We start from the raw sequence: 12,322 nt of genomic DNA on the forward strand, positions 1-12,322 counted from the left end.
TTCTTTTGATACCAAATATACGCAGTTCCATCACACCATTTAGTCAAAAACAAAATATCTTTTATCGTTTGATTCCCATACGTTGAGTGTGGCCTCTCTAAGATTTTAGATCTCCTTTTCTTGATGGTTGAAACCATGCGATGTTTGGGGTTCCACTCCATTGCAAGGGATCATAATTTTCTTTTCCAATCCATATTATTGTTATTAACCTGCTGAAGGTGGTTATAAATCTACTCCTTTAACAAAGAATACTCTGCCCACTTTCTAGCTAGATCTCAAAATTAAAGGAGTGTCACAGGAATAGACTTATTGTTACCTAAAGACACTGACTATATTTGATATTTGTCTAGAATTGGATATGCAATAAGAGGTTCCACTTGAGGATATGGACACAAGTGAAGGGAAGTTGGGCGCTCCATATAGGATATGGGGAACAAGCTTGATATCCATCTGATTCTACAACTAAAATTGGAATTGGATCAGGAATTGGATACAAATATACAATTAAATATCGATCTCAGTCGACTGTGGTGCCCACCTTTTCCCCTATATTATGTGGGACTTTATAAAATCTTCCAGTCACATAGCATGAGACTAATGGCTTATACATAACACGTCTGTCTAGAAGAATGATTTGGCCTTAATGTTGTGGTTGTGGTCCTCAATGCATTTTGCAATGGGCTGTCATTTATACCCCAATAAAATATCTACTGCACTTCCTTCCAATGTTCTTATTAAATGAGCCCCTCGACACATTGTATATGGTGCTTCAATTTGTAATGAGAGTTGGTGCCATTCGTCATAACCTTGGTTGCATGATGCTTTCCCTCTAGCGTTGCTCCATCACTTTCTTTCTACAAAATGATCCCAAAACCATTCTAATTCAACCCCCACATTATTATATGTGTTGATTCCAACAAAAATTTACATGCTACTTATAAATCAAGCTCCCACCACACCATGTAAATAAAAGGAATCATTCTCGATGTTTAGATTCTCAATGTTTGGTTTAATTGATCCTTTGTTATCATATCCAAGATAACTTTGTTTAAGCTCCTGCAAGGAAAACCAAAATATATCATTATTTTATTATCCATCACTTTTGCATGTGACAACCATACAACCAAATAAGTAATGAAGCAACCAAGGTAAGGTATCATCAATTATATTGGTCAAACAAAAGATGTTTGGATTTGAAAACAACTCAAGGTTCTAGCACTTTAGAGGGCCTATTGATTTCGGGCAACCATGTTGTTATGCGATCCCAAGTTGACGTCACACATATAGGGCAAACGCCTGGAAGTGTTTGTAATCATTCATCCTAGAGAGTGAGGATTAATTCAAAGCAGGGTTGGATCTTCAATCACCTAAGTGCTAGGGTTACAAGGGTGCAAGGGAAAGATATCATTCTCATCAAACTTAATGCACATGCTAAGATGGGGAGCTAAACATGGACCTAGGGGAGTATGAAATGCAATGAATCTTACCATGATGTTATGCCATGCCATGAGAGTGCACACTTAGAGGTGTATGAATTAGGTTAAATCATGAAGGGAATCATTCTTGTGCCAATTTAGGGTTTCTCCCCAAACCCTAGTATGGTTAATATAATGAAAGCCAGATTGGAGTCTTGTCTGCCCACACATGGTGCCACCATAGATTGAAAGGCATATTACATAGGGATAATCTCTGAAGTCATGGGAAAGACATCACACTTCCAAAACCCTAATGCAATGGTAGGGTCGATGCGTGAGATAAGGCATGAAAAAATAATGTTATATATATCATACTATGTCATGGGTGAGTGCATTGATAGGGTCTGATAAGAAAAAGCCATGTGGGGATTAGCCAATCAACAACTGGAGCACCCCTAAATAGCTTGAGGCGAGTAGAGGGGGACCCAAAATTTTAGATATGCCCAAAAATTTTGGGTGGTGTTATAGCAGCTACAACAATTGGTGAACCACTGGTAGAATCCAGTATCTCTGCCAACATCCCTATAATAGTTCAAGTCTAGATAATGATGCAAGGGAATATTAAAGAGTCACTATGGGTACCTCATGCATTACCATTAACCTTTATATATATACCTTCCCTTTGTGTCTCATCTAGGTCTTGTTGGTTGGTAAGCACCCAATTAGAAGTTCATGCATGCCAATAGTTGATAATGATGAAAAGAATGAGGTAGAGGGCTTATTGTATTCATAATTTTTTTAAATAAATTTATTGCGTTACTCTGCTACCAACAGTCTTAGACATTCCCATGATAGAGTCACTTGAAGAAATCACCGACGTTGCTCCACTACCAGCGAGCCCGGTTAGTTTCCCCACGGAGTCGTTTCATCACCTCTCTATGCAGGAAGTATTTCTCGATCCTTTACCCTTAATTTAATTTAATTTTCTTTGATGTGTGAATTTGAACTTATTACTTGGCATTCATTGCACCAGGGTGGATGAGGGATCCCAACTTATTTTATGAGCAAGAGAGGGTTTTTCATTTTCGATAGAAACTAAAACATATTTTGATTTAGGTTTTCCCTCATGCCAAGCTTCCACATCTCATCTCTAGTTAAAAATAGAACAATGAAAACAAGCCAATGAAACATTCAAGACCATGCTGAGCACAAGGTTCAATCTATGGGTACAGGTCATTTAATCTGATTAGGGTTCCCCACATGCAATCTGTACTTAATTTCCTTTTTGACAAGTTAGATTCATAGGAGAGATATCTAGGATGTAACTTTGATGCCTAGTTTTAAGAGAAGCTACCTCTTGGAGTAACTATCATAACCACACCTGATCATTAGGGTTAGGGTTTTAATATTAGGGTAAACATGACCATGTAACCATCTTAGGGTATCAACATGTGCGAGGAGGCCAAGAAATATTCCTTTAGGGCTTGAGAATGTGCAAAGAGATGTGAGAAAGTTATTCACAGTACCAAAGGTCTGAAAGCTTCAAGTTCATGAAGGCTCATGTAGTGGTATGTAACATAGGGTGAACTGCTAGGCTAGGTCAAAGGTGATTGTATGCTAAGCAAGAGGAAATATTCATGATGTAATACATCAGACAGGGCTTATGATGCAATGTAATGCTATGTGCAAAAGAGATTAACTAATTGTAGATAAAATAACCATGCAAAGATGTTATGCATGATATGCAGCAACAAGAAATGCAAGAATTTGAATGCAAGCCAATGGAAAATTGAAATGTAGGAAACTACACTACCTACAGTATGGAAAACCAAACATAACAAATTTAAACCCTAAACAAAAAAGATAAGGAGAAAACCTTAATCAGAAAATTAATAAGCGAAGCCTAAAAGCTAACTAGTCTAAACCCTAAATCCTAATTTAACCAGAGAGGAAGTCGAGTTATGTGAAATCAAACATCCAATGCAGCCGCCACATCAATTCCCGACCTACAAAAACAAATATTACACTGATTAGAATCTATAAAAATAAGTTCACAAAAGACAAAATTCTCACCTGTGAAATATGCACAATAGCAAGAAGGTCATGTCTACTTATAGGAAAATGTGCAAGAAAAGACCATTCAAGGAAACCCAATCCTCGTAAACAGAATCACAAACATGAAATGTATAGTCATCCAACCATGACATACATCCATTCGTTCTTAACCCTAAATCCGATGTAATTAAAGAAAGATGTTGCCTGCTAGGGGAATCCACTAGATAAGATCGTTCAATCCAATCAACAAACTTATCATGATATGGAGGATGATCGAATTGATGCCTCTAAAAAGAGGGGTTTTCGCTGGGTGTAACTGGGATACCAGATGATCTAGGAGGATCTTGTTAGATCAGTTACCAATGTTGGTTCATCGTCAACATGTAGTTCTGGGTAGCGTTCAATCTTCATCAGTAGTGTTTCGTTCAGTGGTGTGCTTTATGGGTTTGATGTCACATTGTGACAAATTATTGTAAAACTATTTTTTTATGATGTACAAAAGTCTAAAGACTTCTATATTGTACTAAAAAACCTAATCCTAACACCTAGCTCTACATACCTATGGTGGAAAAACCTTAACCTACACCTAGGTACCTAAACCCTAACACTACAACCTTTCGGCCATGGTGCAACAATTAATAAATTGTAAAAACATTACAAACAACCCACAGGTCTCTAACTGCCAGCTTAAAACAGCGTCAGAAATGCGAGGGGTTAAGGCTCATGTGAGTGGATATGTTAACCGCAGTCAGCCTTCACCACGAGTGGGGATAGCAGTTGGCGGAGTTGCATTAACCATGTCAGGTGTGACGAGAAACAAGGATGTCATCACACAATTAGTGTAACCATAACAGTTTCCACAACGTTGGATGAATGCGATGTTCACATAACACTGTCACTGTTAACCAACCGAAATCATTGGGTGGATAAACAATGGATGTCAAACAATGGTTAGACCACCCTGTTCACATGCGGGCAGTCAACCTCCTCCACCCAGTCAGCAAGAAGCCAGTGGTTCATTTTATTATAAAGTTTAAAAATGGCTTTTTGTTATGAAGTTTTTTAAATATATTTGAAGTCCATGAACCTAATCCTAGGTGTCATCTCATGACTAGACCGAGACTCAAAACAACCCTAGAATGTAGCTTGTCCATCCCAAATTCAGCCTAAGGGCACTACATGGGTACATCAATATAATAATTGGGTTGTACTAATAACAATAAGCGGTTACACTAGTAGTATAGGGGCCTAACATGCCCCTCTCCTTCAAAAAGTGTTGTCCTCAATGCTTGAGTAGTTCTTGATGCTTCTGTATAAAATTCTTGTTCTCCCATGTGGATTCTTTAGCGGGTAAGTTCTTCCACTTGATGAGATACTCTGAAATTGATCAATTTCGTAGCTGTTGGGTTCTTGTTTCTATGACTACTCCAGGTTCCAATATGATTTTTCCTTCCTCTTCAATTTCTCACAATATTGTTTGAATTGGGATCTTTTGCAACTTTTGAATAAGTGGCCATACTTCTTCGTCCTTCTTCCATTCATCCCTTGCTTCATTTATCCAATCTGGTTGGATAATAGAAATAGCACAAAATAATGCTTCCACATCCTCATCCTTTGTTGAGAGTGCATCTGCAACAAAATTTTTCTTCCATTTTCTATAGATGATGTCAAAGTCATAACCCAACATATTTGTGACACATGCTTTCTGTTCTTCTAAAGATAATAGTTGTTCTAAAAAGTATTTAAGACTATCATGATCCATTTTTACCTTGAAGAGTCTTCCCATTCGGTAAGGTCGCCATTTTTTAAGTGGATGTAGTATTGCCAACATTTCCTTCTCATAAATAGTTTGCTTTAGATGTAGCAGTAAAAATACCCAATCACCTACATCAAAACATTTTTCACTACGATGTTGATCTACCTGTTGTTTTGTTTGATTTTGCACCGAAGTGGTGTTATCCTTTAAAAGGTGGAGAACTTGTTGTTGATGCTCGATGTGATCTTTCATTGCTTGAACCTTTTTCTTCTTGATATGTCCTTCTATCTCTAGAGTTTGACGAGTGGTAATTTCTTCCAATCCTTTAGAAGATATGGTCGGATTCATTTCTTCTTTCTCGATGCGATCTTTCACTTCTTGCACCTTTTTCTTCTTGATATCTCCTTCTATCTTGAGAGTTTGAGGAGTGGTAATTCTTGCCAATGCTTTACAAGATATGGTTTGATTCATTTCTTCTTTTTCTGGGGTGGGGTCCTGGTGTATATCCTCTTCTTTTGATGTTTTTTGATCCTTTTCTTCCTCCTCTTCATATTCTATGTAAAATAATTTCTTCTCAGCACACTTATTACCTTTAGTGCATTTGATATCACAATTGTAACAAATCCATTTTTCTCTTTCTTCTTCCAATCGTTGTGGTGTAACCCTTGTAGGTTGTGGAAGGCTAGGAGAAACAATACTTCCATCTTTATAGTTGTGAGGGTTATGCTTCCTAGTTTCCATAATTTTGCTTTCCACTATGTCACAAAGCCCTTTTACTCTTTCCAATTGTTGTGGTGTTGCTCTAAAGAAGGTGTTGCTCTTTGTATCCTCATAATGTGCTATCATTTCCTCCGTGAAAATTGACCACGTAACAAGTTGTTTATGAGAACAAAGCCCTTCATACCATAAAAATTGATCTAGTTCTAAATATGAAGATGCAATACATACCTTTTGTAACAGTGGTACACCATGTAGATCAAAGTATTGCTCCATTTGAAGTATCCAATTTACCGGATCCTTGCCATCAAACTTCCTCATCTTGATTTTTCTTGATTTTAGGAGCTCGATCTTGAAATGAATATAACTCTGTACTTTCGGATCTTTAATTTATGAACCTATGACCTATAGTAGCCCTCTGTGTCCTCTTTCCAATGCCACCAGTCTGATCCAAATTGGATTCTCCAAGGAAGAGTTATGCGAAATCTCCCATAGTGACCTGATTATAGACTAGTTCAGTAGTGCGAACTTGTACAACATGCCACGAGTCATTGTTTTGACCTTTGGCTTTGAAAAATATGTAAAAGAAACTACATTTGGTCCTCTTTCTGTACCTTCTTACGAAATTTCAATTCGATGCTCAGAGAGAAAGTTATGACGATTTTCCCCAGGTAACTTGTTTGGAATGTAATTCAGGAGTCTGCAAAAAGACCAACTTCCTCAGATCGTATCTCCGCAAATATAGCGCAAAAAGCTCTGAAATTTGGACCAAAGTTTCAGTGCAACTTCTTCTAAAATGGGTTTTCTTTTTAGCTTCTGAAACGTCGCAGAAAAAAAAGTTATAGTGAAAATGCCACGATGACCTATTTGGAGCAACGAAACCCTAGAATCCAAAGCTCTAATACCAAATGTTATGAAACCAGCTCAAGAAAAGATATAAAAGATGGATCAACGCCTTATAATTCAGCCTCTTCAAGGGGGAAACCTCCTTTACATTACACAAATGAAAAATTCTTGGATGATACAAATGAAAAGACCTCCTTTCTATATATAGGAGTCTAAGGGGTCATAACATAATCCGAGCCGACATAACAATAATAATGTAAGGGCACAATAATAACAATAGTGGGCTTCTATGGGGCACAATAGTAACAATATGGGCACTACATGGGTACATCAATATATTAAGTGGGTTTTACTAATAACAATAAGGGGTTACACTAGTAGTATAGGGGCCTCCATGTGGCATCTTCTAACTATAACTATTTTAATTGGATTGGAATTTATTAGACTATGTGATGGTGCAACTGATATTTTTTGGTGGCTAAAACTACTTTGAATAGATCCATTAAATGGACCACTCTTCATCAATTTCTAGGAATCTAGTTTATACCTTGCAATTTGCTCCTACTACCTTTTTCAAACAAGACACATGCTTATAGGAAATTTACCAAGTTTTCTAGATAATCTTGTATTTTCTATAAAACTTTGATGTTAATATTTTCTGGATTTTATATTTGAGGGATTTTTTTTTATATGGTTAAAGGTTAAGGAATATGATCCCATTTTACAAAATAATGCTCGAAATTATGCTAATAAACTTGTTGTTTCATTATATGTTGATCCATAACAAAGTTATCCTCAAGTGTGCAAGAATGGCTTCTCGAGTGTGGAATGTCTGGTCCACTACATGAATGTTGTAGGTACCGAGTAAATAAGAATTCAATAATAAGGGTATGTTTCCTTAGGAAAATTCATATGGTTTCATTTTTATTTCTTCATGGGAATATCATTATGCAAGAGGAATCCATTGTGTCAACTAATTTGTATTTTTGCAACCAAAGCATTTCAAATAGGTGTATAAGAATTTTTTTTAATATTTATACTTGGCCATTTGTTTGGGGTTGATATGTAGTTTTGAGTTTCAACTAGGTTCCATAAAGTCTAAACAATTCTTTCCATAACTTGTTGATGAACATCGAGTTCCAATCCAAGACAATGGAAGTGGGCATGCCATGTAACTTAAAATATGATCCATGAAGACTTGAGAAACTAAGGAAGGTTTGAATGGGTGTGATAAGGCACAAAAGTGAGCATATTTTGTAAAGTGGTTGATTACTAGTAGATGTATGATTTTTTACTATTTTTTATAATACCCATTTTAAAATCCATAGAGATGCATGTTTAGACATTAGTTGGGATCAATAGTGTTTGTAATTGCCCTGATGTCTTGATAATGTAACTATTGTTTCTTTGGAAGGTGCCATATTCCCGTACAAAATCCTACATGTATGTTTTCATGTCTTCCTAAAAGAAAAAATTATTTTCTCATTCATAGGTTATGGTAAAGGTAGAGTGACTCATGCTAGGTGATGAATACAACTCTTTTAAGACCTTTTATTTCAAAGAAAAATTGTTTACAAAGAAATGCATCCTTTATACTTTAAAGTTATCTTGTTTCCATGTAGAACATTTAGGAAGGTTGGGTTCTTTAGAAATACTTCAAATGAGTAGATTCATAGTGTCATTTGCCATCAATTCTCAATGTTCTTCATCAAGGCAACATCAAACAAGTAAGGATAAAGTAAGGATGGATCCTTCTCATCACATTGCATTGATAAATCATCAACCACAAAAATTTTTTAACCTTTAAATAGATGATCTCATAATCATTCCAAAGCATCATAGTGACCCATTTATGCTACTCTAGTGACTATAACCTTTATTCTACAAAATACTTAAAATATGGTGGTTATCCTTGATTTGGAAAAGCCTCTTTATGAGATATATGCATTGGGTAGAAACCACATGAAGGATGGCCATCATCTCTTTCTCATGGGTGATGTTTTATAGTGTGGTCACACCATTTCATACTTGTGAATGCCAAGGGATCCCCATTTTTTATCAAGATTGTGCCAATAACTATGCCTGAGGCATCACATTTCAAGAGAAAAGTATATTTTAAACTATTCAAAATAAACATTGGATTAGTGCACATATCTTCCCTTATAGTTGAGAAGGCCTACTCAACTATGTCACTCCATACAAGGGAATTCTATTTTACTAGGGAATTAAGGGAGCAATGATTTTTCCATAGTTCTTCACACACTAGCTATGGTAGCTTGTATGCCCTAACAACCAACAAAGGTTATTTGAGGTATTTGGGTAGGGCCAAGTTGAAATTTTCTTGGCATCTAATTGCACTTCAAAGTCACTACTAATATTACCCAATAATTCAAAAGTTGAGTATCTTGATTTGCCACTTTTTACCCATAAGTGCCAAAGTGAGAGGGCTTAACCCAAAATAAAATTTGGATCATTTAAGGAAAAAATGGTGGTCTTGCAAGTGTTTCAACGATCTATTAGCATTTTCTATATGGTATTGTCAAGTTTTTTTATAGATCAATATATCATCAAAGAATTCCAACAAAACATTATGTGAGAAGGATTGAAAATCATGTTCAAAAATATCTAAAGCATAGAAGGATAATTTGAAAATGAAAATGGCATCATTAAAACTAATAATTACCTTCATGCATGTATAAATGTACCTTGAGGATGCCTTCCTCATTTACCCATAGTTGTTTGTAACTTGAGCACAAGTCCAATTTAGTGAAAAACTTGGCTCTATCACAGGAATCACATTATTTTATTGAGATGCTCTATTTTGGATTCCCATGTTTTGTTGTAGATAAATATATCATAAAAAGTACTAAAAATAAAAAGTGTGGGAAGGATAAAAAATTATTCTTCATGACATGAAGAACAATTGGTGGTATCATGAGGGTTACAATATTTTGTTGAGATTCTTTATTTGGGCCTCTCATGATTTGTTCTTGATTAATATATCATAAAACAATAATAAAACAATTTTGTTTTTAGGAAGGATAAAATAATATTTCTCTTGACACTAAGGAGGGTGAAAGGAAAATTATAAGTCTGAAGGATATCACTTAAAACTCATAATGGAATTCATGTGTCGAAATCTATTTTAGGGGTGTCGTCTTCCTTCCTTATTTGGTGATCTCTTGAACAAAGGTTTGGTTTGGTGAAAAAATTAGTTCCATGAAGCTCATCCAAGAGATCACAAATAAACATGGGGGCTTCACTAGGGGAGCAATACTATACCACGTGTGTTCATATTGGGGGATATATATTGAGGAGAATATGGTCTAATATAATTAGCATATAATAGGGGGTAAATGGTTTTTATATTGGCAAGTATAAAAAATGGAGCTTAAAGCTAATGAAAAAATATAAAGGGCCCATATAAAAAATGTTAATGAAAAAATGGATACCTACAATATCCAGTGAAAGTAACGGTTTCTTAAATTGTGAAGGTGTATTAGGTTTGTATTGGCATGGGGTTAAATAATGTGATTTTTAGAGACATTGTCCAATATGTATTCAAATTAACGGTATTGTTTAGTATGCCATGAACGCACGTGATATGTCATAGGTTAATTGAGTAAATTCCCCATGGAAATAAATGGAAAGGGAAATTTGTCCTTGATGGTCAACTTATTGAGAGCCTAAAAATTAGGACACAAGTGCCAATTTTCTTCTTTCTTAATAATGTTAACACAAGTGATGAGTAAGGAATAGAACTAATATGTAAGATTCCAACGTCAATTAGTTCCCAATTACCTTTTATATTTCATTATTCTATGCAAAAGGGTTTCGATAAGGACATCCATTCGGTGGATAACTACCTTGAACCACCATTTTGTCATAGTTATAATCACCTTATGAAAGTGGAAATCCATAGGATGTTTCAGAAAATTGTTCATGCTTAGATCATACCAGATGCAAATCAAGGTGAATTTCCTATGGGGGTTTTTCATTACTTATATTATATGGAAATGGAAATAATAGTTGAAAGTTGCTTCTTCCATAACTTCTCCATATAGTGAGAGTTAATATTAGGGAAATCAATGTTAAGCCCCTTGAGGATAGTTTTATTCTTTCACTAGTGAAGACCATTATTTGACAAACAAATAGCTCTTGCGTACATAAGTGTGATCTCCATAGGTTTGGAAACCAAACACTACAACAAAACAACCAAATAAATAGAAACATTCATTACCATTAAATCATAGATGTAGGATTGGATGAATGGTTCATACCTTTTTTGAAATTATTGTTCTCACTGTTGTTTGATATAGCTTTCGATCTCGTTCTCAATGCTCCAAGAAAAGATATTCAAAGACACAAATATACAAATTTTCAAAGAATGTGACACATAAATGATTTAACATACTCTATACAAGTGATAAAGAAACTCATAACAATCACCATAAAAATGAATGTGGGAAATAAATATGCATTTGTATTAATAAGGAAAAGGAGAGAGTTACAACCAAAGCCCTGATGGTGATAGCTTCTTCTCAATAATCCTTAATTCTAACCTTTCATTCAAATTCCTTCAATGGATACTTCAACATAGTGCAAGTATAGTTTCAAGAGTAAAAAATCCAACCCATTTTCCTTTGAGTGCATTGTATTTGTAGGCTAAGGTTGGAAGTTTGAGATCCACTTGGGTAGGAGTTAAATCCACAATTGAGGGGATGGGATCTACTATGGTAGGGATGAGATCCATTGTGGTAGGAATTTGAGCCCATATCCTCACCGCTTAGAAAAATACCTTTACGAGACTTCCAGAATGGAAGCCTTGTAACCTTTTTTATATTTTACCCATGTAAGAATATTGTCACAGTTTTTTATGATGGCAAGTTGCAATGATGTCACAACACATTTATATTGGAAGGAGCGATGTAGCAGGTTGTAATACTGGCACATGCGACCGTATCCAAAAATAGGTATTTTATGGTATGTAATCCACGATTCTTATACTTCATGGAGAGGTATTTACTCCATCTTTCTCATGGATTGATGAAAATAGTTCTTCGTATGGCAAAAGATCTAGATTTGACATCATATACATGGATGTGACAAATTAATGTGTAAAAATCATATATAAATTATTGATGTTCTTGGCGATGGGTCTCAAAGTTCATAACCATTATGCACCCACAACTACATCACAAACACCTATTGTGGTGACAAACATATGAAATATGAGTTGATACTTTCCCATTTGAGGTTTCATATTTTCACATTGGCCTCTAAATTTCATAATATCACCATTGGCTATAATAATTTAAAATTAGGTATGGTATCGACATAATAGTGGGTTTGTTCATCCACTCACACATGAATAAAATCATCGGTGCTATTGCTATCAAACAAAATAGTAACCTTGCACTTTTGGACATAACAAATAAACTTCACATTTTGGGGTGTAGAAAAGCTAGATAAAACATGGAGAGAAATTTCGGTTTCTTCACAAGGAGCTTATAACGTTGTTTCTTCTTGAGTG

The sequence above is a fragment of the Pinus tabuliformis genome, chromosome 6, assembly GCF_031772625.1.
Source record: "Pinus tabuliformis cultivar Carrire ecotype Pingquan chromosome 6, CPIR1, whole genome shotgun sequence".
Taxonomy (NCBI): Eukaryota; Viridiplantae; Streptophyta; class Pinopsida; order Pinales; family Pinaceae; genus Pinus; species Pinus tabuliformis.